The sequence below is a fragment of the Phyllobates terribilis genome, unplaced genomic scaffold (assembly GCF_046119375.1).
Source record: "Phyllobates terribilis strain yellow unplaced genomic scaffold, ASM4611937v1 Scaffold_9__5_contigs__length_417890890, whole genome shotgun sequence".
NCBI lineage: Eukaryota > Metazoa > Chordata > Amphibia > Anura > Dendrobatidae > Phyllobates > Phyllobates terribilis.
The window spans coordinates 80,690,579-80,715,472 of NW_027362769.1; positions in this window are offsets into that span (position 1 = coordinate 80,690,579).

Genomic DNA, 24,894 nt, shown 5'->3' on the forward strand with positions numbered 1-24,894 from the left:
TACAAGAGCCAATGGAACTGCCGAAGACCAGCTGACGGTACTGGAACTTGGTTACTAAGCAGGAGGTACCTGTGCCAGAAAGCACTACCAAGGACCAGCAGACGTTGGTGGAACTTGGATACCGAGAAGGAGGCACCTAATCCAAAGGCACTGCCGAGAACCAGCTGACGGTACTGGAACCTGGATGGGTAGCAGAAGGTACCCATGTAAAAAAAAGTTCAAGGCCGCGAGCCGGCCGCAGTTAGCAAAACCCACAGTCCTACAGGGGGTGCTTGTCCTATTGGCACTATGGAACCAGCCTTCATTGCCAGATCCCGCAGCCCACATAGGAGTCACCTAAACTGCATGCACCATAGAGTCGGCTAACCCGACCGCAACACGACAGGACAACGCATTGGAGGCAAAGTGACGTTGACACTACCCGGAAACAGCTGGCGTGCTGGAACCAGGCTGGGCAGGAGGGAGTACCCGTGCCAAAGTCACTGCCGAGAACCAGCTGACGGTACTGGAACCCGGATCGGTAGTAGAAGGTACAAGAGCAAATGGAACTACCAAGAACCAGCTGGCGGTGCTGGAACCCAGGGTAAATACTAAAAACAGAGTGGAGCCAGAGGTGTAATTGGAGCAAGTTTTAAATCTGTAGTACAGTGGATGTGGACAAAGCAGGAGAATTTGCCGGACACACAGCTGGGGATCAGCTGACGTTACTGAACCCCAATAACACTGGAGCAAGCGTTGACTGTGCAGACGGCACTTCTGAGCAGCAACTAGCGGTATTGGAGCACAGGGTAAATACTAAAAACAGAGGAGCCAGAGGTGTATTTGGAGGAGGTTTTAAATCCGTAGTACAGTGGATGTGGACAAAGCAGGAGAATTTGCCGGACACACAGCTGGGGATCAGCTGACGTTACAGAACCCCAATAACACTGGAGCAAGCGTTGACTGTGCAGACGGCACTTCTGAGCAGCAACTAGCGGTATTGGAGCCCAGGGTAAATACTAAAAACAGAGGAGCCAGAGGTGTATTTGGAGGAGGTTTTAAATCCGTAGTACAGTGGATGTGGACAAAGCAGGAGAATTTGCCGGACACACAGCTGGGGATCAGCTGACGTTACTGAACCCCAATAACACGGCAGCAAGTGTTGACTGTGCAGACGGCACTTCCGAGCGCCAACTGGCGGTGTTGGAGCTCAGGGATAATACTGAAAACAGAGGAGCCAGAGGTGTAATTGGAGCAACTTTAAAATCTGTAGTAGTGAGAATGTGGACAGAGCAGGAGAAATTGCCGTCCGCACAGCAGGGGAACAGCTGACGTTACTGAACCCCAATAACACGGCAGCAAGTGTTGACTGTGCAGACGGCACTTCCGAGTGCCAACTGGCGGTGTTGGAGCTCAGGGATAATACTGAAAACAGAGGAGCCAGAGGTGTAATTGGAGCAACTTTAAAATCTGTAGTAGTGAGAATGTGGACAGAGCAGGAGAAATTGCCGTCCGCACAGCAGGGGAACAGCTGACGTTACTGAACCCCAATAACACGGCAGCAAGTGTCGACTGTGCAGACGGCACTTCCGAGCGCCAACTGGCGGTGTTGGAGCTCAGGGATAATACTGAAAACAGAGGAGCCAGAGGTGTAATTGGAGCAACTTTAAAATCTGTAGTAGTGAGAATGTGGACAGAGCAGGAGAAATTGCCGTCAGCACAGCAGGGGAACAGCTGACGTTACTGAACCCCAATAACACGGCAGCAAGTGTTGACTGTGCAGACGGCACTTCCGAGCGCCAACTGGCGGTCTTGGAGCTCAGGGATAATACTGAAAACAGAGGAGCCAGAGGTGTAATTGGAGCAACTTTAAAATCTGTAGTAGTGAGAATGTGGACAGAGCAGGAGAAATAGCCGTCCGCACAGCAGGGGAACAGCTGACGTTACTGAACCCCAATAACACGGCAGAAGGTGTTGACTGTGCAGACGGCACTTCCGAGCGCCAACTGGCGGTGTTGGAGCTCAGGGATAATACTGAAAACAGAGGAGCCAGAGGTGTAATTGGAGCAACTTTAAAATCTGTAGTAGTGAGAATGTGGACAGAGCAGGAGAAATTGCCGTCCGCACAGCAGGGGAACAGCTGACGTTACTGAACCCCAATAACACGGCAGCAAGTGTTGACTGTGCAGACGGCACTTCCGAGCGCCAACCGGCGGTGTTGGAGCTCAGGGATAATACTGAAAACAGAGGAGCCAGAGGTGTAATTGGAGCAACTTTAAAATCTGTAGTAGTGAGAATGTGGACAGAGCAGGAGAAATTGCCGTCCGCACAGCAGGGGAACAGCTGACGTTACTGAACCCCAATAACACGGCAGCAAGTGTTGACTGTGCAGACGGCACTTCCGAGCGCCAACTGGCAGTGTTGGAGCTCAGGGATAATACTGAAAACAGAGGAGCCAGAGGTGTAATTGGAGCAACTTTAAAATCTGTAGTAGTGAGAATGTGGACAGAGCAGGAGAAATTGCCGTCCGCACAGCAGGGGAACAGCTGACGTTACTGAACCCCAATAACACGGCAGCAAGTGTTGACTGTGCAGACGGCACTTCCGAGCGCCAACTGGCGGTGTTGGAGCTTAGGGATAATACTGAAAACAGAGGAGCCAGAGGTGTAATTGGAGCAACTTTAAAATCTGTAGTAGTGAGAATGTGGACAGAGCAGGAGAAATTGCCGTCCGCACAGCAGGGGAACAGCTGACGTTACTGAACCCCAATAACACGGCAGCAAGTGTTGACTGTGCAGACGGTACTTCCAAGCGCCAACTGGCTGTGTTGGAGCTCAGGGATTACAGTTCAGGTGGTAGAAACATGAACACAACAGGAGACCTGGATACTGTTGCCAACCAATTATTTATTCTGGAAGAGGACTGGCAAATTCATGAGAGATCCAGGCCTTGTTCATTTTGAGAAAAGTAAGCCGGTCAACGTTATCGGAGGATAGTCGCATGCGACGGTCTGTTAGTACACCACCTGCGGCACTAAAGACGCGTTCCGATAATACACTAGCAGCAGGGCAAGCTAGCACCTCCAATGCATACTGACTAAGCTCTGGCCATGTATCCAGCTTACAGACCCAAAACTTGAAGGGAGAAGAGCCATCTGGGAGTACACTAAGAGGGCAAGACATGTAGTCTGTCACCATCTGACGGAAACGTTGCCTCCTGCTGACTGGAGCCGTCTGTGATGGTGTAGACATTTGTGGCGGCGGGGACACAAAACTTTGCCACATTTCGGCCATACTGATCTTGCCTTGTGCTGAGGCGCTGCTTCTGCTCCCTCTTTGTGCAGAGCTTCCTCCACTGCCTCGACACACTGAGCTGCTTTGTAAAGCACTAGCAGCACTGCTCTCGGTTGGAATGGAGAACATGATGGAATGCACCAGTGCGTCTTGGTACTCCCGCATTTTACGCTCCCGGTTCAACGGTGTTATGAGGCTTTGTAAGTTGTCCCGGTAGTGAGGATCTAGGAGGGTGGACACCCAATAATCAGCCGTGTTGAGAATGTGGGCGATGCGGCGGTCGTTTCTCAGGCACTGCAGCATGAAATCAACCATGTGCTGCAGACTGCCAACTGGCCAAGAAACGCTGTCCCCTGCTTGAGGCGTGATCTCTGCCTGCTCTGCATCACCCCACCCTCGCTCTAGATACTGACTACTAGAGCATTGTGTACCTCCCTCCTCTGGACAGATGTCTTCCTCATCCATTGACTCCTCCTCATCCTCCTCACAAAGTGTCCCCTGCCTAGGCCTTTGTGAGGAACCACGTTGCGCAGACTGTAGAGAAGCAGATGGCATTTGTGACTCCTCATCCTCCACCTCTTCCAAAACCTCGTCCCTTAGTGCTTGCAGTGTTTTTTCAAGCAGGCAGATAAGGGGGATAGTCATGCTGACTAGTGCATCATCTGCACTCGCCATCCGCGTGGAATAATCGAAGGCACGCAAAACGTGGCAAATGTCCTTCATAGAGGCCCACTCAGTGGTGGTGAAGTGTGAACGGCGCGCACTGCGACTTGTTTGCGCCTGCTGCAGCTGGTACTCCATTACTGCTGCCTGCTGCTCACACAACCTCTCCAACATATGTAACGTTGAATTCCACCTGGTGGGTAGGTCACATATGATGCGATGTTCCGGAAGACGTAATCGGCGCTGCAGAGCTGCAATGCGTGATCTTGCATTGCTGGAACGCCGCAAGTGAGCGCACTCTATGCGGACCTTGTAAAGCAGTGCATCAAGATCCGGATAGTCCCTCAAAAAACTCTGCACGACCAAGTTGAGCACATGTGCCAGACATGGGATGTGAGTGAGATTGCCTAGGCCCAGAGCTGCCACCAGATTTCAGCCATTGTCACACACTACCATGCCTGGCTGGAGATTCGCTGGCACAAACCACACGTCGCTCTGCTGCTTGATGGCATTCCAGAGCTCCTGCGCTGTGTGGCTTCGATTCCCCAAAGAAATTAATTTTAATACGGCCTGTTGACGTTTGGCCACGGCTATGCTCATATTGGTCACCATAACAGGTAACCGTTCACGGGTCGATGTGGAGGTAGACCGTGACGGCTCCTGCAGCGCTGATTCAGAGGAACTGGAGTATGAGGAGGAGTCAATGTGTACAGACTGGATTCCTGCAATCCTTGGAGTTGGCAGAACACGTACAGCGCCACTCTCAAGATCTGTACCCGGCTCCACAACATTTACCCAATGGGCAGTGAGGGAAAGGTATCGTCCCTGTCCATGCTTACTGGTCCACGCATCGGTGGTCAGGTGGACCTTGCTACTGACGGCGTTTTGTAGTGCATGTTTAATTTTTCCCTCCACATGATGTTGCAGGGCAGGGACGGCTTGCCTGCTGAAATAAAATTGGCTGGGCACGTTGTATTGTGGGACTGCCAATGCCATAAAGTTACGGAATGTGTCAGTCTCCACCAGCCTGAATGATAGCATTTCAAGGGCCAGTAGTTTAGCAATGCCAGCATTCAGAGCTTGTGCTCGGGGGTGGTTTGCCGAGTATGGGCACCTTTTCTCCCATGCCTGTGCTAACGATGGCTGTAGACTGGCCTGGGAGTGTGAGGATGACTGGGAAAGTGGTGCTGTGGGTGGAATTACACTGTGTCTCTGTACAACAGTGCCAGAGATTCTTCCATGGCGATCCTGTGAGGAAGCCGAACCAGCTCTGTGTGAGCTGGAGGAAGAGGCTACAACACGAGCTGAAGAGGTGGTAGGTGGCGCTGTAGGTTGGCCTAGGTCTTCAGTGTGTTTTTGTAACTCCACCACGTGCTTGGTCCGCACATGTTTCCACATATTTGTGGTATTGAGGTTGCTGACACTTTTCCCTCTTTTCACCTTCTGATTACACAGCTTGCATTTGACAAAGCAAATGTCATCTGCAACTGTGTCAAAAAAGGACCAGGCACTGCAAGTCTTGGGAGCGCCCACTTTGGATTTTGGAAGAGCCACGCTCCTAATGGGTGCCGAAGTGGAGGCTACAGGCAACCAAGTCTGCCCCCTCCCTCTCCCTCCTTTTTGGGCTGTTCGGGGAATCTCTTCCTCAGAGCTGCTCCAACCACCTTCCTGTCCCTCACGCCATGATGGGTCAAGGACCTCATCATCTACACCACCCTCTTCAAACAACTGCTTCTCCTGGGTAGTCTCGACAGCACAGTACGCACCAGAAAGTGGCACCTGAGTCTCATCATCAGATGCGTACTGAGGTGTGCTGCTGACCATAGGCACTGGCCCACCCGCCTCTTCAGATTCAGAGAGACAAAACGGTTGCGCATCACTGCATACTACCTCTTCTTCAAATTCTCGAATTCTGCTTGGCTGGCCCCCTCTTTCCAAGCCAAGAGATTCAGAGAACAGAAGTAGAGATGGCTCCTGTCCAGGGCTCTCTGACTGCCTGGGCAATTTGGCAGGTGGTGAAGAGACAGATGGGTGCTCTTCAGTGCTCAGGACCTGAGAGGATCTGGAACTAATTGAAGTCGATGCGTTAGCTGCCATCCATCCGACAACGGCTTCAATTTGGTCCTCGCGCAGCAGTGGGGTACGGCTAGCTCCTACAAAGCTGCGCATAAAGGACTGTTCCCTGGTAAAACTGGGGGATGCTGAGTCACTGGTGCCCGCAGCAGGCACAGAATCCCCACGTCCTCTCCCTGCAGGCACAGAATCCTCACGTCCTCTCCCTGCAGAAACTCCACGCCCACGACCACATACCTTACTCCCTGCCTTCTTCATCTTGGTAGACTAATAAAGATAGGCAGAAAAGTACTAAGGGCTTAGTGTGCTTATTCCTGAACAGCTGCTAACAGGTATAAGAAACACTAATTTTATAAAGTGTGGACTAGACTTTAATATGAGCTAATGTGGCCTACACAACTGTAAAGTGGAGTGTTTGGTGAACTTTATTTAGGTTTTTTTTGTCACAAAAAGACACTGGATGTGCCTAAAGATGTAATAACGATAGTATCACAAACTTTTTGTAGCTATTACAATGTAGGAAGGTAACCTACAATGCAATAGATGAGGCTGCAAAAAATAGGCTAATACTAATCTGGCTGGGGCTGCAGGGCCCAATGCTGCAGAAAGGCTCCTCTAACTACTCCTATATAGTGTGTTTGGAACCAATTTAGCTGAATACGGATGGAACCACCACACTAATAGGAGATATCAGGAAAAATTATGAATTGGCAAAAAAGGACAATGTATGAGGCAGTGACACACACTGAGTGCACTACAACCAGACGTGGTTGAAGCACACACTACAGGGTGAGCTGCACTCACACAAAAGACCTTGCAGACAGCGGTGAACAGTACAGATGCAGAGCACTGTGCACTAGCGCTGCAAGACCAAAAAAAATTCTCTATCCACTCCTATATAGTGTGTTTGGAACCAATTTAGCTGAATACGGATGGAACCACCACACTAATAGGAGATATCAGGAAAAATTATGAATTGGCAAAAAAGGACAATGTATGAGGCAGTGACACACACTGAGTGCACTACAACCAGACATGGTTGAAGCACACACTACAGGGTGAGCTGCACTCACACACAGAGACCTTGCAGAAAGCGGTGAACAGCACAGAGAACTGTGCACTAGCACTGCAAGGCACAGCGATTTATAAAGTAGCTTGGGTAAAGCAGAATAGACCAAATAGGTAGCTAAAACTGTCCCTCAGAACAACAGCATCCTATCCCTAACTGAATTCACAGCAGAGTGAGCTCAAAATGGCGGCGGTGGCTTTTATAGTGCATCATGACATCATTTCAGCAGCCAATCACAGCCATGCCATTAGTTAAGATGCCTACATGCCTAACAGGATGTGCCCACACTTCTTAGGATCCTCATTGGCTGAATAAAATGAAAATGGCTCATTGCATTATGGGAACTTCCGATTCCGGTATACGATATTGCAAAAGTATCGAAATTAAGTATCGGAATTCCGATACCGCGAATATCGGCCGATACCCGATATTTCAGTATCGGAATGCTCAACACTACTAAGCAGTCATCCCCTCCATGAAATGGTAGGTTGTGAGTGATTGTCTCATCAGTATTTTGCACCTGTGTAGCCGCCATCTTTATGTGGGTTTGGGGCACGCTGGTAGTGCAGTGGTTTTGAAGATTTGGGCAGGTAAACACTGCTGCCCTTTTTGGCTGTGTTTTTTTTTTACCTGTCTAAGAGGCTTTTATTCTTTTTCCGTTACAATGCCACATTTTCAAGCAACAGCTTTCCAGCCCCTTTCAGGCCTTTGGGTTACATTTAATTTACTGCCCACTGAATTTGCATTAGAGAGAACCCGGCACATTGGAAATAGGAGGAAAGTTCAATGTGTTTGAGGAGTTTGACAAGCAATGATCAGTGTGTTGTCTGTATTCAACTCGTTTTGCACATGGACGAATTATATGCTCATTTCCACTAACGCTAAATAGAAGAAAGCTAAAAAGAAAAATATACTGCAACATAAAAATAGCACAAAGCATAACTTCATTATTTTCCTATTTGTTACATAAAGATATGTAAGCCAATGAATAGTAAGTACATTTGCTACTGATGTATCTGTAATCTTCACAATTATAAAAATATTGAGTATTTATACCCCATGGTGAACAGAAAAAGAACTACCAGACTTGTTGAGTTTTGGTCACTTTGCTTCCCAAAAAATAGAATGGAAAGAAATAAAAATGTTGCATGTATTGTATACTGTATGTGTACCAAAAAGTCTACAAACTACAAAATTGTCTGCACAATGATGCAAACAGAAACTATAGCATGCCCGGCAAAAATATGCTTCATATATGAAAACCAACTTTTGGTTTCATTTTCTAAAGTAGTAAAGCATAAAATAACTTTATAAATATGGTTTTGTCAAAATCATTTTGACTCGCATAATAGTTAGCATCAAATTTTTACTACACAGTTAACGCTATAAAAACTAAAATCTAAAAATTAATTTGCTGAATGACTGTTTTCTTACTGCTCCCCACAAAGATTTTTTTTTTATTTTTTTTAATACATTATATAGTTAATTAAATAGTATTAAGGACAGCACTCTTGCCTTGCAGCACTGGGGTACTGGGTTCAAATCCGACCAAGGACAACATCTATAAGGAGTTTGTATGTTCTCCCAGCTTTTGCGTGGGTTTCCTCCCACACTGCAAATACACTGCTCAGAAAAATAAAGGGAACACTCAAATAACACATCTTAGATCTGAATGAATGAAATATTCTCATTGAATACTTTGTTCTGTACAAAGTTGAATGTGCTGACAACAAAATCACACAAAAATCATCAATGGAAATCAAATTTATTAACCAATGGAGGCCTGGATTTGGAGTCACCCCCAAAATTAAAGTAAAAAAACACACTACAGGCTGATCCAACTTTGATGCAATGTCCATAAAACAAGTCAAGATGAGGCTCAGTATTGTGTGTGGCCTCCACGTGCCTGTATGACTTCCCTACAATGCCTGGGCATGCTCCTGATGAGGTTGCGGATGGTCTTCTGTGGGATCTCCTCCCAGACCTGGACTAAAGCATCCACCAACCTGGACAGTCTGTGGTGCAACGTAACGTTGGTGGATGGAGCGAGACATGATGTCCCAGATGTGGTCATTCGGATTCAGATCTGGGGAATGGGCAGGCCAGTTCATAGCTTCAATGCCTTCATCTTGCAGGAACTGCTGACATACTCCAGCCACATGAGGTCTGGCATTGTCCAGCATTAGGAGGAACCCAGGGCCAACCGCACCAGCATGTGGTCTCACAAGGGGTCTCAGGATCTCATCTCGGTACCTAATGGCAGTCAGGTTATCTCTGGCGAGCACATGGAGGGCTGTGCGGCCCTTCAAAGAAATGCCACCCCACACCATTACTGACCCACTGCCAAGCCGGTCATGCAGAAGGATGTTGCAGGCAGCAGATCGCTCTACATGGCGTCTCCAGACGCTGTCACATCTGTCACATATGCTCAGTGTGAACCTGCTTTCATCTGTGAAGAGCACAGGGCGCCAGTGGCGACTTTGCCAATCCTGGTGTTCTGTGGCAAATGCCAAGCGTCCTGCACGGTGTTGGGCTGTGAGCACAACCCCCATCTGTGGATGTTGGGCCCTCATACCACCCTCATGGAGTCGGTTTCTAACCGTTTGTGCAGACACATGCACATTTGTGGCCTGCTGCAGGTCATTTTGCAGGGCTCTGGCAGTGCTCTTCCTGTTCCTCCTTGCAAAAAGGCAGAGGTAGCGGTCCTGCTACTGGGTTGTTGCCCTCCTACGGCCCCCTCCACATCTCCTACTGTACTGGAAAGTCTCCTGGTAGCGCCTCCAGCCTCTGGACACTACGCTGACAGGCACAGCAAACCTTCTTGCCACAGCTCACATTGATGTGCCATCCTGGATGAGCTGCACTACCTGAGCAACTTCTGTGGCTTGTAGAGTCCGTCTCATGCTACCACGAGTGTGAAAGCACAACTAACATTCAAAAGTGACCAAAACATCAGCCAGAAAGCATTGGTACTGACATTTGGTCTGTGGTCCCCACTAGTGTTGAGCCACCCCCGTAGTGTTCGAGTTCGGTTCGGTTCGTCGAACACCCGTGTGTTCGCCGAACTGTTCGTCGAACTGTTCGTCGAACACCTTCGAACACCGTTAAAACCAATGGCAGGCAAACAAAAACACATAGAAACACATAGAAAACACCTTCAAAGGTGTCCAAAAGCTGACAAACTGCTCAGAAGACACAACTAACACATGGAAAAGTGACAAGTACATATAGTCATGCGAAAAGAAAAGAGGTGGAGGAGTAAAAGGAGGGGGAGACACAGATATAGGCATGTCATGCCCTTCTAAAATCCAAAAAGTGAGAAGCCGAGACGGCCAGTCCGCTCCTGCCCGTGCCACCTCCGTGTCGCCGGGTTTGTGCCAGAGCCGCGGTGAACCCTGACGGCCAGCCCCCCTCTCCCAATACTGGTGCCTGTCCGCTGGTGGGTCGAGAGAGCCCCCCTGTGGTGGAGGCAGCTCTAAGCTTTTTAATTTAAATTGTCCCTCTAATTTGAATGAATACACTTTAAATCCATTTACAAGGATCTATTGGAGGGCAAGTCTCGTGCCAGCAGCCGCGTAATTCCAGCTCCAGTAGCGTCCACTAAAGCTGCTGCAGTTAAAAAGCTTTTATAAGGATCGAGCTCGGCTGTCCACCGCAAGGCATCCTAGTGCCAGTCCCAGCCCCTATGCCTTGGGGTGCCTCCTGATGCTCTTCACTAAGTATCCCGTGGTCCCGAAGCATTTCCTTTGAAAAAATTAAGTGTCCAAACTACAGGTGGTGTAGCTTGCTTAACAGCCGGGATAATCCGCTGACTAGCAGACACTGCTACTAGGCACAAAGTATTTCCTGAGCTAGATGCAGTTAAAAATTTGTAAGTAGATACTCTCGTTGGATGCTGAGAAAGCATTCCATAGAGTCTCCTGGCACGCCATATATGATTCTCTTAAAAAGCTTGGGGTAGGGGTCTAGGGGACCCTTTTATAGCCAAAATCACGGCCCTGTATCACAATACGTCACCTAGGCTGAAGATAAATGGAACTGTAGCACCGAGGGCTCGGTTGCTACAGACGTATTGCACCTCACCCAGAGGTGTGATATCTCACTCTCAGATAAGGATGGAGTGTGGATCAGGACCCGACACCTGCATGCATTACACCACATTGCCGTGGGGCAGGGCGACCAATATGCCCCTGAGATGGGCACGACAGTCCCTGTCCCTGGCTGGAGTGGGGGGAGGGAACACTGAGGAAGGGGAACCCTGCAGTGCAGGAGCAGGGAGGAAGCAGTTCCTGGGTGCATTGAGAAGGGAGTATAAAAGGTGGGCACCATCTTAGTTCAGTGCAGAGAAGTCTGAGCAGAAGTGGCAGGGAGCAGGGGCTCTGCATGAGCTCTGCTCCGGAGGCGGGCCTAGTAACAGAGGCCCAGGCCTGCAAGAGGGAGAAGGAAGGAAGAGGAGCGGAGAAGGCTCCAGGAACGAGGAATGAAGGGATCCCAGGGGTGCGGACGGGCGAGTCGCCACCGCACGCCCGAATCCACCTGCGTGGAGGGGTCAGGCCAAAGGGGGAGAGCGGTCCCCGAACTAGTGGAGGCAGGAAACGACCCTCAGCTAGAAACCGGAGGCTCTGACATTTTATGTGGCGCAGCCCCTTGCTCCACCCGCTAGGAAGGCACCACATAGGGTCAGGGAAACTGGCGCCAAGTTTACCAAGAGGAGGCCCGAGGCAGCCGGACAGAAGTGTTGGTAAGAAAGGCCAGACAAAGGACACACAAAGGGGGTCCTGTGAAGCGCTCCAAAGTTATCTGGGAGTTGTCTGAGCCCCTCACCTGGTGAGCACAGTACGACGTGGGCAGCCGTTACCTGCAGACGTGGTCTGGATAATAAGAACTGTGAGTAAAGGCCCTGAACTGCATCACTGACTCCGTGTCGTTACTGCTGCTGCCCTGCACCATCACCCCCATCCTCCGCATACACTGCCCTGAGGCTATACTCCTCCCGTGGGGAGTTATGCTACGCTCTGCTGCACCCACAACATCAGCCTTAGCGGTCTGCCCTGTAGCGGCGGTTCACTCTGACCGCAATCCACGGGTGGCGTAGTCGGACATTTAAACATCAAAACCACATAAATAGTTCCGCCACTGGTTTGACCGCCCTGAGCCACGGAACCGGATCGCCGCCACGAAGACTACAACCACCAGCATCCACCAAAAAGGGTCCGGCTCCGGGTGTCCCAAGGCCCAGGGGGTGCGTCAGAACATTTTCATCACCTTTCACAATCACCAATGGGACAAGGCAGGGATGTCCTCTGTCCCTTCTCTTATACATCCTAGTGACGGAGCACCTGCTCTCATCAATTCGCCATAACCCCAATATTAGGTGGATTGAGGTGGGAGGCACCGAGTACAAGTGCTCTCTATTTGCTGATGATGTCCTAGTATATATCACTCAATCACATATATCCATCCCTGCTGTTATGGCTGAAATAGATCACTTTGTTACATGGTAAAATTTTAAAATCAATGCAGCGAAGTCTGAGGCCCTCGATGTCTCCCTCCCTAAATCCATATAGGATTCCATCCAGTCCATCTTTCCCTTTGCCTGGCCCTCACAGGGTATCAAATACTTAGGAATTCCTATTCATAGAGACCTCTCCCATCTATGTTATCTTAATTTTGGGCCCTTTATTGAACAATTCCATACAGACCACGGTTGGCAAGTTAGAACTGTAAGATTCACTACGTGAACCACTGGTGTTTTGTGGAAAAGCACATGTACACCGCGTTCCAAATTATTATGCAAAAAGTGTTTAGGAGTGATAAGGGAAGAATTTGTTTGTTTGTCAGTTAAACTCATTGATGGTGATGTGTGTCAGGGCTCTTTATATCACTGTAAGCAATTGCAGACACCTGTGCTAATTAGTTTGGCAGGTGTGTCCAATGAAAGGCAAGACTACTTAAGAAGGCTCTCTCACATTATTAAGCAGCCTACATTTTCTGCCAAAATGGGAAAGAAAAAGGATGTGTCGGCTGCTGAGAAGCAACAAATTGTGGAGTGTTTAGGTCAAGGCATGACTACAATCAACATTGTGCGATGATCAGGATGAAGTGTCTTGGCAATCAAGAAGTATGTAGCTGATTCACAGTACACACGTGTGCGTGCTGATAAGGGCAAATTGAGGACTCTTTCCTAGAGGCAATTACGTCAGGTTGAAACAGCAGCGGCAAAAAAGCCTTGTCATAGCAGCAGACAAGTTTTTGAAGCTGCTTGTGCCTCCAACGTCCCCCGAACAACAAGATGCAGGGTCCTTCAGAGGTTTGCAGCTGCGCATATGCCATCCTGTCGACCTCCTCTATCCACTTCACACAAGCATAAACGGCTCCAGTGGGCCAAACATTACATGAAGACTGATTTCAAAACTGTTTTGTTCACGGATGAGTGCCGTGCAGCGCTCGATGGTCCAGATGAATGGAGTGGAGGATGGCTGGTTGATGGACACCCCACGCAAACACGGCTACAGCGCCAACAAGGAGGAGGTGGAGTAATGTTTTGGGCTGGAATCATGGGGAGAGAGATTGTCGGCCCCTTTAGGATCCCTGAAGGTGCTAAAGATGAACTCCATAATGTATGTGGATTTTCTCAAACAGCACTTCCTGCCATGGTTCAAGAAGAAGAACCGTGTATTTCACAGCAAGATCATTTTTCTGCATGATAATGCACCATCTCATGCTGCACATAAAACATCTGCATCTCTGGCTGATATGGGCATAAAAGGGGACAAACTTATGGTGTGACCCCCATGCTCCCCTGACCTCTACCCCATTCAGAACCTTTGGAGCATCATTAAAAGGAGTGTCTATGATGGCGGGAGGCAGTTCACATCTAAGCAACAGCTCTGGGAGGGTATTCTGTCCTCATGCAAAACAATTGAAGCAGAAACCATCCAAAACCTGACAAATTCAATGGACGAGAGAGTTCAGAAGCTCCTTTCGAACAAGGGGTCCTATGTGAAAATGTAACATCACCTAGAATAAAGTTTTGAGTTGAAAACTGTTTGATTTCAGTTTCTAACAACCTGCTAATGCTTATAATTTCAAAAATGACCATTTTTTTGGTCTTTATTAAAATGAAAAGGTTGATCGAAAAGTTTGGGGGATCTAAGAGTGTGGCAACCCAGTAGTCATGATTACTTCGAATTCTGACAATATGAGGGTCATGCTGCAGGTAGTGCAGCAAGAAGGCACTTATGTGTCTTGCGCATCTCGGAGCCCCAAAATTATTTTCCGGGCTAGATGCAGCTAAAAATTATTTTTAATTTTAAATCTGGTGAAGCTTATTATAGATGGCCTAATAGGATCAGTGCTGCACACTGCTACAAAGCCCAAATTATTTTCCAGTCAAGATACAGATAAACATGATTAGTAATTTGAAAGCTTAAAACGGTTGGTAGGGTGATTTTAACCAATCATCAAGCTTTTACTCTCCCCAGGATGACACAGGGGTAGAAAAGTCGTTTCGGATCCATGATTTGTTCATCTTTATGAACGTGAGTCTGTCTACATTATCAGTGGAGAGCCGCGTGCGCTTATCTGTCAGCACACCACCAGCAGCGCTGAACACACGTTCAGACAGAACGCTGGCTGCGGGGCATGACAAGATCTCCAAGGCGTAAGTGGCTAGCTCCGGCCATTTATCCAGATTGGAAGCCCAAAAAGAGCAAGGGTCCAGTGACACAGTCGTGGCTTCAATGTTTACTTGGAGATACTCCTGTACCATCGTCTCTAGGCGTTGACTATGTGTCAGACTTCTTGTCTCCTGTGGCCTTGCAAAGGATGGGCTAAAAAAGTGGTGAAATGATTCCGCAAAATTGATGTTACCAGCAGATACTGTGGTTCTGTTACGGTTTGAGTGCTGAACACTTGACGGTCCCACGGTTGGCAAGTTGGAACTGTGAGATTCACTACGTGCACCACTGGTATTTTGTGGAAAAGCACATGTAAGATTCTGCAACAGTCTCTGCTGATACTCCTGCATGCGTGCATCCCTTTCTATGGCAGGAATAATTTCTGCAAATTTACTTTTGTACCAGGGATCTAACAGTGTGGCAACCCAGTAGTCAGGATTATTTCTAATTCTCACAATTCGAGGGTCATGTTGCAGGTAGTGCAGCAAGAAGGCACTCATGTGTGTTGCGCATCCAGGAGCACCAAGTCCCTGTTGTGTTGGTGGCGAGGTAGCAATCATGCTTCCTTCCTCTGTCCTCTCCCCCCAACCTCGCACAACAGAAATGTGATCAAGGTCTCCCTCATCTGATGAGTCTTCCATCAGTTCGTCCTCCACTTCTTCCTGGGCTCCTGCACCTTCCTCACTAGTTTGGCTGCTACCATGCGCCCTGGTAAAATCATCTCCCCCACCCTCACATGCCTGCCGCCTTGGTGCTGCCGACCGTCTGGACCTTGCAGATGTTAGCCCTTCCGCATACAACTCCTCCTCCTCTACTTCCTCCACCTCCTCTTGTGCCACCACCTGACTCCGAATTCTGTTTAACATGTGCTCCAGCATGTAAATCACCGGAATAGTCATGCTGATAATGGCATCGTCAGCACTAAACATCTTCGTCGCCATTTCAAAACTGTGCAGAAGGGTGCATAGGTCCCTGATCTGAGACCACTCCTCCAGCGTGATTTGCCCCGCCTCTGAATCTCGTTGGCCCAGGCTATACGTCAGAACGTATTGCACCAGGGCTTGTCGGTGCTGCCACAGTCGCTGCAACATGTGCAGAGTTGAATTCCACCGGGTAGGCACATCGCATTTTAGCCGGTGAAGTGGCAGGCCCAACGACTTCTGTAGAGATGTAAGTCGCTGAGCTGCGGGATGCGAACGGCGGAAGTGAGCACACAGCGACCGTGCCCTCTACAGAAGGCCATCTAGTCTGGGATAGTGGGCTAAAAATTGCTGGACAACCAGGTTCAACACGTGAGCCATACAAGGCACGTGTGTGACATTGCCCCGGCGAAGGGCCGCACCCAGGTTTGCAGCATTGTCGCACACGGCCTTCCCTGGTTTCAGGTCCAGTGGAGACAACCATTCATGAAATTGGTTCTCCAGAGCTGACCACAACTCCTCAGCTGTGTGACTCACATTTCCCAGACATTTCAATGTAAAAACCGCCTGATGACGTTGAGCCCTACTGCCAGCATAGTAAGGAGGTGTGCAGGATCCCTTCTGCGCAGTTAGAAAGCTTGTGGCATGACCAGACAGGCTTTGGGTGCAGGTGGAAGACCGAGAGGAGGTTGAGGAGGCAGAAGCAGTGGAGGAACTTTGACATAAAGAGGATTGACGCACAACTCGTGGGGACGGCAAGACTTGGACAGCAGCCCCTTGTCCTGCTGTCACCATAGTTACCCAGTGCCCAGTCAGCGACATGTAACGCCCCTGTCCATGCCTACTCGTCCAAGTGTCTGTGGTGAAATGCACCCTGTCACACACAGAGTTTCTCAAAGAAGCGGTGATGTTGTGTGCGACATGCTGGTGGAGCGCAGGCACACCTTTCTTTGAGAAGTAGTGCCGACTGGGCATCTGGTACTGGGGCACTGCGACGGACATAAGGTCTCGAAAATCCTCTGTGTCCACCAGGCGGAAAGGCAGCATTTCTGTAGCCAAGAGCTTGCAGATGGTGAAATTCAACCTCTTAGCTTTCTCATGGCTAGGAGGAAATGGTCTTTTACTTGTCCACATCTGAGGGACCGAGGGCTGGCTATTGTGCTTAGATGGGGTTGATAAGGGTGTCCCCGGCAAACTGCCGGTCTGTGAGGAAGATGCAGGCGGACATGTTAGGTTGCCTTGATCCAAAGGTGGTGCTATCGATGTCGGACAGCGCTCAAGACCAGCTGGTGTTACCACCTCCAAAGAAAATGATGACCTGCCAATCACGCTGGCTGTTGCGGGTAAAGAGGTGGCAGGTCTGCGCCCCAAAACAGGTGTGACTGCTGTCCCCCCAGTCACAGAGGATGAAGAGGCCGCGGATGCACAAGATATGGCAGACGGTGGTTGGCCCGGCCGGCTAGACCGCATTGTAGCACACTGAGCTTCCCACTGCAACTTATGCTTCATGTCCATGTGCCGGTTCATGCATGAAGTACTCAAACTATGTATTTTTTGGCCTCTACTTAGCTTTTGCTGACAAATGTTACAGATAACACGAGTTGGGTCATCTTTATCGATCTGAAAAAATGCCCAGGCTATGCAAGGCTTAGCACCCATGCGACCTGAAGAGCCACCACGACTTGTGGTGAGAGGCAGAGTTGTGTTTGAGGATGCAGTTGTTGACGTGCTTCCAGTACTACTCTCTGTCCAGGAAGGCACAACCTGACCTCGTCGTCACTAGCATCTTCCTCCACCTCCTCTGCTGACCTCATCTCTTGGCTGACTGTGGGTTGACAGTAAGTGGGATCTCCGACCTCATCATCATCACCCTGTGCGTTATCACACCCGTCGTCCTCAGAGCCAACCTGTTCCTGCCCTGACAAAAAACTAAAGTTGTCGCTCCAATCAGGTATTTGAGTCTTATCATCGTCTTCCTCATTGTCTCCACCAACAGGAGTTACAGTTTGGGAATGAGGGTCTACATTATGGTCAGAACCTTCTGCGTCTGGTCCTGGATCCGACTCATAAAGATTCTGGGCATCAGTGCAGATCATTTCCTCGTCTGGATTCACAGAAGCGCTGGAGTCGACCTCTGATTCCCAGGCTATAGTATGAGTAAACAGCTCTGCAGACTCAACCATCTGTTCTACCTCATACTCAGACGGGCAGCTGGAGATTTGGGAGCTGTGAGGAAGCAAGTGCGATTTGGGTGACACCTTTGAGGACTTGAGTATTTGTGATGTTGAAGTTGATGTGGAGGAGAGCCCACTTAAAGGAGCACTTGATATCCGTTGAAGCACCTGCTGTTTTTGTGCCTCATCTGGAATTTGTAGCGATTGGCGTGGCCGTAAGAAAGGGATCTTATCACATTGTCCGCTAAAAGAAGTAGACATTTTAGTTTGGCTGGAAGATGGTCTTTCTTCTGCACCTACCCCACGGACACAACCTTTTTTCCCCTTCCCAACACGCCTATTCCCCTTTCCACCAGCAGCAGGCCTTTTTCCACTCATTTTGGTGGTTAACTAATTCACAACTCTGGAGTTGTTTGCACAAAAAAACAATGGATGGTAACCGAGCAGAGCTGAGTGGCCAAACTGTGGTATTAGGCCAAAACTATTGGCTGGGTTAGATGCAGAAAAAAATTATTTTTAATTTGCAACCTGATGGAGGTCAGTATAGATGGACTAATAGACCAAGTCCCACACACCGCTAGAAGCCCAAATATTTTTTCAGAGCTAGATGCAGAAAAAAATTATATTCAATTTGCAACCTGCTGGACGTCAGTATAGAAGGACTAATAGAACAAGTCACACACACTGCTAGAAGCCCAAATATTTTTTCAGAGCTAAATGAAGAAAAAAATTATTTTTAATTTGCAACCTGATGGAGGTCAGTATAGATGGACTAATAGACCAAGTCCCACACACTGCTAGAAGCCCAAATATTTTTTCAGAGCTAGATGCAGAAAAAAATTATTTTTAATTTGCAACCTGATGGAGGTCAGTATAGATGGACTAATAGACCAAGTCCCACACACCGCTAGAAGCCCAAATATTTTTTCAGAGCTAGATGCAGAAAAAAATTATATTCAATTTGCAACCTGCTGGAGGTCAGTATAGAAGGACTAATAGAACAAGTCCCACACACTGCTAGAAGCCCAAATATTTTTTCAGAGCTAAATGAAGAAAAAAATTATTTTTAATTTGCAACCTGATGGAGGTCAGTATAGATGGACTAATAGACCAAGTCCCACACACTGCTAGAAGCCCAAATATTTTTTCAGAGCTAGATTGCGAAAAAAATTATATTCAGTTTGCAACCTGATGGAGGTCAGTATAGATGGACTAATAGAATGATGCTATGCCCAAAAGATTTTACTTCACTAGGTGCAGTAAAAAAATTGGTATTCTATACACAGGTGGTATATCTTGCAACACAGATAGGCTACTCCACTGACTAACACACTCTGCAATAGGCCAAAGAGGATTAGCTTTGCTAGATTCAGCCAAATGCTGTGAAAAAAACTTGCACAGCACTGGCACAGACCTGCCTGGCAAAAACTGATAGGAACTGATGTAACCTAGTCCTGAAAAGGACTCCAATTACAATTAGTCTTTACTCCCACAATCTATCTATTTAAGAGCACAGACCTGCCTGATAAAAGTCGTAGGAAATGCTGTAACCTAGTCCTTAAAAGGACTGCAATCACAACTGTTCCCTACTCCCAAGCTATCTGTATATTTGTGCGAAAATTGGCTTGAAATTAACAAGGTATAGCGCACACAGCAACAGCGGTGCCGTCTAACACGCAGCTGCAGCAGTGAGAAAATGGTGGCGACGGGGAAAATGGCTTGGTCTTATAGGGCAAGGACATGTGACATACACTGCCAATCACACATGCCCTTGCTTGTGTGAAAAAAAGCACTTCGCTCCGTGTGTGCGCTGCTGATAGGCTGACAGATTGCACCTCCCCACTGCAAATGCGGGAAAGAGAAAAAAAAATGGAGATCTTCATTGTTCCTGCAGAGATCCATCCCCTGCCCCTCCCCCCGCCCCGCTGTACACTCAAACTGCGTATTAACATTAATTTTCATCATTACTGAGAAAAAATCCAGTTATGATTTTGGTGCACGAACAGTTATCGAACATAACCTCGAACAGCCGAATTTTTCTCAAATTGTTCGTGTTCGCCGACCGGCTCGAACACCGCCCAAAACAGCTCGAATTTGAGATTGGCGAACAGTTCGAGTAGAACAACGCTCATCTCTAGTCCCCACCTGCAGAACCACTCCTTTATTGAGGGTGTCTTGATAATTGCCAATAATTTCCATCTATTGTCTATTCCATTTGCACAACAGCATGTGAAATTGATTGTCAATCAGTGTTGCTTCCTAAGTGGACAGTTTGATTTCACAGAAGTTTGATTTACTTGGAGTTATATTATGTTGTTTAAGTGTTCCCTTTATTTTTTTGAGCAGTGTACATACTGATAGGGGAATCTAGATTGTGAGCCCCAGTGGGGACAGTGCTGAAAATGTCTGTAAGAGCTATGGAATATGATGGCGCTATATAAGTGAGTAAAAGAAATAAATGCCTCATATGGCTGTGTCAATGGAAAGTTATAATGTATAACAGCAGCGAAGAAAAAAATGAATGTGAAATAGCAAAAATATGTTTTGATTTGCAGGTCCCTGGACCATGACGCCTTACAGCATCATTGAGTGTGACTATTACATTTTCATATGACTGTATGAAGAAATGAGAGGCTTTTGGTAACAGTCACAGGGACATTATGTAGTACTGGATAGACCCAGGAAGAGTACTGAGTACTGTATGCTGGTATCGTGCTCCTGTGTAGGCGTACTTCTCTGCCTTGTTGAGGGCAGAGCAAAGTACTGCAATGCGCATGCGCTGAAAAAGATCAGACCCTAGCGCATGCGCACTGCAGTACTTGAAGAGCGCCTGCGCAGGAGCATGATGCCGGGGACCCTGTGTGGGTGACGTAGAGACGCGTCATCCACATGAAGCACATAAGGATGACGGCATCGAAAGAAGAAGGGATGGGCCGGACCAGGACCAGCGACACCCCTCGGACCCGACCGCCCCCCAGATGAGTATAATTCTTTTGTCGCAGGCCAGATTGGGGTCATACATACAGCATTATAAAATGTTGTATATGAGGGCTGAAAGGTGGTTGCCGTATCTCATATGTGGCAAACCTGGTGACTGGCTCCCTTTAAACTATCACCACAGAATGGCTTTAGGGCTCATGCAGACGAGCGTATAAATCGGATATGTGCTGATTTTTAATCGGATAGCACACGGGTAGCTCACTGATCAATGTTATCAATATGGCTTGCTTTTCAGATGAATGATTTTTTTTCTCGTTCAGATTGTCCGTTAGCAATAAATAGCATCATGCACTACTTTCTTCCGTGTCTAGGATGAGACTCACCGACTCACCCATTTGAATCTATGGGTGTCTGAAAAAAGCAGATCCCCCATGGACCATCAGAGTGCCATCTGATTTTGACAGATACATTTTTATTATAAACCTAGAAAACTGTATTTCATCGTGTACATTTTTTTATGTAGTTGTATGACAAAGACGGATGGCAAACGGATGTAAAAAACAGACACAAGAATGGTACGTGGGTGAAAATTGGATGAAAGTTAGTTGAACTTGGTCCCAGTTTTCTGGTTGAATCTAGGGTGATTTCTCATATGCTCGTCTGCAGCCGCCCTAACACAGAATACAAAGTTATGATGTTCAGGCAACGTACACTGTTTACTTCTTGGAGTCGCAGGGCCTGCAAAAAGCTTATGAAGGGATGCTGGACCCCTCCTATCTGATATTTATGACTTCTCCTAGGGAATGGACATTATTATCACAGTCCTGGATAGAGATGAGCGTTATTCTACTCGAACTGTTCGCCAATCTCAAATTCGAGCTGTTTTGGGCGGTGTTCGAGCCGTTCGGCGAACACGAACAATTTGAGAAAAATTCGGCTGTTCGAGGTTATGTTCGATAACTGTTCGTGCACCAAAATCATAACTGGATTTTTTCTCAGTAATGATGAAAATTAATGTTAATACGCAGTTTGAGTGTACAGCGGGGTGGGGGGAGGGGCAGGGGATGGATCTCTGCAGGAACAATGAAGATCTCCATTTTTTTTTTCTCTTTCCCGCATTTACAGTGGGGAGGTGCAATCTGTCAGCCTATCAGCAGCGCACACACGGAGCGAATTACTTTTTTTCACACAAGCAAGGGCATGTGTCATTGGCAGTGTATGTCACATGTCCTTGCCCCATAAGACCAAGCCATTTTCCCCATCGCCACCATTTTCTCACTGCTGCAGCTGCGTGTTAGACGGCACCGCTGTTGCTGTGTGCGCTATACCTGGTTAATTTCAAGCCAATTTTCGCACAAATCTACAGATAGCTTGGGAGTAGGGAATAGTTGTGATTGCAGTCCTTTTAAGGACTAGGTTACAGCATTTCCTATGACTTTTATCAGGCAGGTCTGTGCTCTTAAATAGATAGATTGTGGGAGTAAAGACTAATTGTAATTGGAGTCCTTTTCAGGACTAGGTTACATCAGTTCCTATCAGTTTTTGCCAGGCAGGTCTGTGCCAGTGCTGTGCAAGTTTTTTTCACAGCATTTGGCTGAATCTAGCAAAGCTAATCCTTTTTGGCCTATTGCAGAGTGTGTTAGTCAGTGGAGTAGCCTATCTGTGTTGCAAGATATACCACCTGTGTATAGAATACCAATTTTTTTACTGCACCTAGTGAAGTAAAATCTTTTGGGCATAGCATCATTCTATTAGTCCATCTATACTGACCTCCATCAGGTTGCAAATTGAATATAATTTTTTTCTGCATCTAGCTCTGAAAAAATATTGGGCTTCTAGCTGTGTGTGGGACTTGTTCTATTAGTCCATCTATACTGACCTCCATCAGGTTGCAAATTGAATATAATTTTTATCTGCATCTAGCTCTGAAAAAATATTTGGCCTTCTAGCAGTGTGTGGGACTTTCTCTATTAGTCCATCTATACTGACCTCCATCAGGTTGCAAATTAAAAATAATTTTTATCTGCATCTAGCTCTGAAAAAATATTTGGCCTTCTAGCAGTGTGTGGGACTTTCTCTATTAGTCCATCTATACTGACCTCCATCAGGTTGCAAATTAAAAATAATTTTTATCTGCATCTACCTCTGAAAAAATATTTGGGCTTCTAGCTGTGTGTGGGACTTGTTCTATTAATCCATCTATACAGACCTCCATCAGGTTGCAAACTGAATATAATTTTTTTCTGCATCTAGCTCTGAAAAAATATTTGGCCTTCTAGCAGTGTGTGGGACTTGTTCTATTAGTCCACCTATACTGACCTCCATCAGGTTGCAAATTCAAAATAATTTTTTGTCTGCATCTAGCTCTGAAAAAATATTTGGCCTTCTAGCAGTGTGTGGGACTTTCTCTATTAGTCCATCTATACTGACCTCCATCAGGTTGCAAACTGAATATATATTTTTTCTGCATCTACCTCTGAAAAAATATTGGGCTTGTAGCTGTGTGTGGGACTTGTTCTATTAATCCATCTATACAGACCTCCATCAGGTTGCAAACTGAATAAAAAATTTTTCTGCATCTACCTCTGAAAAAATATTTGGGCTTCTAGCTGTGTGTGGGACTTGTTCTATTAGTCCATCTATACTGACCTCCATCAGGTTGCAAATTGAATATAATTTTTTTCTGCATCTAACCCAGCCAATAGTTTTGGCCTAATACCACAGTTTGGCCACTCAGCTCTGCTCGGTTCCCATCCATTGTTTTTTTGTGCAAACAACTCCAGAGTTGTGAATTAGTTAACCACCAAAATGAGTGGAAAAAGGCCTGCTGCTGGTGGAAAAGAGAATAGGCGTGTTGGGAAGGGGAAAAAAGGTTGTGTCCGTGGGGTAGGTGTTAAAGCAACAGTAACATCTGCAGAAGAAACACCATCTTCCAGCCAAACTAAAATGTCTACTTCTTTTAGCGGACAATGTGATAAGATCCCTTTCTTACGGCCACGCCAATCGCTACAAATTCCAGATGAGGCACAAAAACAGCAGGTGCTTCAACGGATATCAAGTGCTCCTTTAAGTGGGCTCTCCTCCACATGAACTTCAACATCACAAATACTCCAGTCCTCAAAGGTGTCACCCCAATCGCACTTGCTTCCTCACAGCTCCCAAATCTCCAGCTGCCCGTCTGAGTATGAGGTAGAACAGATGGTTGAGTCTGCAGAGCTGTTTACTCATACTATAGCCTGGGAATCAAAGGTCGACTCCAGCGCTTCTGTGAATTCAGACGAGGAAATGATCTGCACTGATGCCCAGAATCTTTATGAGTCAGATCCAGGACCAGACGCAGAAGGTTCTGACCATAATGTAGACCCTCATTCCCAAACTGTAACTCCTGTTGGTGGAGACAATGAGGAAGACGATGATAAGACTCAAATACCTGATTGGAGCGACAACTTTAGTTTTTTGTCAGGGCAGGAACAGGTTGGCTCTGAGGACGACGGGTGTGATAACGCACAGGGTGATGATGATGAGGTTGGAGATCCCACTTACTGTCAACCCACAGTCAGCCAAGAGATGAGGTCAGCAGAGGAGGTGGAGGAAGATGCTAGTGACGACGAGGTCAGGTTGCACCTTCCTGGACAGAGACGTAGTACTGGAAGCACGTCAACAACTGCATCCTCAAACACAACTCTGCCTCTCACCACAAGTCGTGGTGGCTCTTCAGGTCGCATGGGTGCTAAGCCTTGCATAGCCTGGGCATTTTTTCAGATCGATAAAGATGACGCAACTCGTGTTATCTGTAACATTTGTCAGCAAAAGCTAAGTAGAGGCCAAAAAATACATAATTTGAGTACTTCATGCATGAACCGGCACATGGACATGAAGCATAAGTTGCAGTGGGAAGCTCAGTGTGCTACAATGCGGCCTAGCCGGCCGGGCCAACCACCGTCTACCATATCTTGTGCATCCGCGGCCTCTTCATCCTCTGTGACTGGGGGGACAGCAGTCACACCTGTTTTGGGGCACAGACCTGCCACCTCTTTACCCGCAACAGCCAGCGTGATTGGCAGGTCATCATTTTCTTTGGAGGTGGTAACACCAGCTGGTGTT